The sequence below is a fragment of the Coenobita brevimanus genome, chromosome 46 (genome assembly GCF_032717465.1).
Source record: "Coenobita brevimanus isolate Jiangsu-jjx chromosome 46, ASM3271746v2, whole genome shotgun sequence".
NCBI lineage: Eukaryota > Metazoa > Arthropoda > Malacostraca > Decapoda > Coenobitidae > Coenobita > Coenobita brevimanus.
Genome location: NC_136999.1, coordinates 797,972 through 800,471, shown reverse-complemented (window position 1 = coordinate 800,471; position 2,500 = coordinate 797,972).

The window sequence follows — 2,500 nt, the reverse complement described above, 5'->3', positions numbered from 1 at the left end:
CACACACACACACACACACACACACACACACACACACACACAAACAGTTCCCTTTTTCATTTTTCCTTTAGAGGGAAATGGGTTTTAAACTCACGAATGATGAGAGAGAGAGAGAGAGAGAGAGAGAGAGAGAGACGCTGCTGAATCATGCATAGAACGTGGTGAGTGAGATTGAGAGTAATTGTGAGTGAGTGAGAGAGACGGTGTGAGAAAGTGTGTTGAGTGACGAGGCCAGTGAGTGTTGATGTGAGTAAGGGTGTGCGAGTCAGTGTGTGAAAGTGAGATAATGTTTGTGAGAAAGTGAACCAGTGAGTGATTAGCAGGTCGTTAATCATACGTGAAAAAAAGTGAGAGAAAGAAGAGGGAGAGGAGGAGGAGGAAGAAGAGGAAGAAGAACATGGAGGAGGAGGAGGAGGAAGAGGAAGAAGAACATGGAGGAGGAGGAGGAGGAAGAGGAAGAAGAACATGGAGGAGGAGGTGAATTTATTATTATTATTATTATTGTTATTATTTGTAGTAGTAGCAGTAGTAGTGATGGTAGTAGACAGCTTAGTAATAGTAGTAGTGGTAGTAGTGGTGGTCGTAGTGGTGGTAGTAGTAGTAGTAATGTCTATATCCTGACTACCTCCAGACGGTTTTATTCATCTGAGAAAATTACATCTCTTAGTGAAAGGTTTGTTGATGAGGAGGTGCCCAAGCTCTCTCTCTCTCTCTCTCCTTCATCTTTTTTCTTCTCTCCTCTTCTGTCTTCATCTCTCCTTCCCCCCCCCCCGTGTGGCTTACTGAAGGGGAACAAGCCAGCATGTAAACTAGAAAGGATCAGCTCTCTCTCTCTCTCTCTCTCTCTCTCTCTCTCTCTCTCTCTCTCTCTCTCTCTCTCTCTCTCTCTCTCTATCTATCTTATTATTTGTCTGTCTATCTATCTGTCTTTTTATCTATCTATCTACATCAGTCACTCAGCCAATCAGTCACCCAGTCAATCTATCTATCTCTAACTCTCTTTATATACATCTATCTATATATACTATCCATCTATCTATCTGCCTGTCAATCTGTCTATCAATCTATCTCTCAATCTGTACACACGCTATGTACGTACGTGAGTGTGTATGTACGTTATATCCGTGTAAACAATTGTCTTTCAAATACTTTAACTACTAATGATGTGTTTTTAGCTCACGGCCTCGTTATGATGTATTGCTTGCCCGCCTCCTGGAGAGAGAGAGAGAGAGAGAGAGGGAGGGAGAGAGAGAGAGATGGGGGGACGAAGGAAGCGAGAGAAAGATAGATTGGCGAGAGAAGTGACGAGACAGTTGATGAGAGAGAGAGAGAGAGAGAGAGAGAGAGAGAGAGAGAGAGAGAGAGGGTAAAAGGCAAAAGAGACCACTGAAAAAGGAAGAGAAAATATAGAGAAGGTAGAGAGGGGGGAGGGAGAGAACTTAGGAGGGGGAAGAAGAGGGGAGGAGAGAACGGAGAGAGAAAGAGGGAGGAGGAGGGAGAATAAAAGAGAGAGAGAGAGAGAGAGTAAAAGGGAGGTTGGAGAATGGGATATTAAGTGGGGAGGGAGGGAGAGGGAGGAGGAGGAAGAAAAGGTGAGTAGGGAGGGGAAGGGGAAGGGGAGAGGAGAGGAAGGAAGGAGAAAAGGAGAGGGAAGAATGAGTAAAAAGCGTGTAGAGAAAGGAGTGGGGGAGGGGAGGGAGGGAGGAAGGGGAGGGGAGGTAGGTAGGTAACTTCCTCCACTTGTCATCTCGTAAGGAGTCAACTTCGGGAAAAAGTTGAGGGGGGAGGAGGGAGAGAGGGAGGGAAAAAAGAGGATGAAAGAGAGAGAGAGAGAGAGAGAGAGAGAGAGAGAGAGAGGGCGTAAATCATGATAAAATTTTGATCTGATCCTTACAAAGTAGTGGTGGTGGTAGTTGTGGTAGGTGTGGTGGTAGACACGGTTAAATATTGATAAGGTGAGTTGAGTGTTGGTTGAGAGAGAGAGAGAGTCACAACACACAGCTTCTAAGTAACCAGTCATGCTCTTTAGAAATATAAACAGCATAAATAGGTATATGTTAGTGTGATGGTAGTTATGGTGATGGTGGTAGTGGTAGTAATAGGCTAGTAGCTGCGGTAGATGTAGTAATAGAAGTAGTAGCAGCTTTAGTAGTAGTAGCAGTGGTGGTGGTGGTGGTGGTGGTGGTAGGTATGAGGTGGAAAGGGGTAATGAGCAGAGCGAGACAGAGGTGGATAAATGAGAGGGATCAGTGGAGAAGATGGAGGGAATGTGGAGAGAGAGAGAGAGAGAGAGAGAGAGAGAGAGAGAGAGAGCCCTTCCCTCTCTCTAAATAAGTGAGGTCAATTACAGCAGAGACTAAACAAAGACTAAGTACCACACACTTGATTAACTTTCTTGCTCTCTCTCTCTCTCTCTCTCTCTCTCTCTCTCTCTCTCTCTCTCTCTCTCTCTCTCTCTCTCTCTCTCTCTCTCTCTCTCTCTCTCTCTCTCCTTATATTC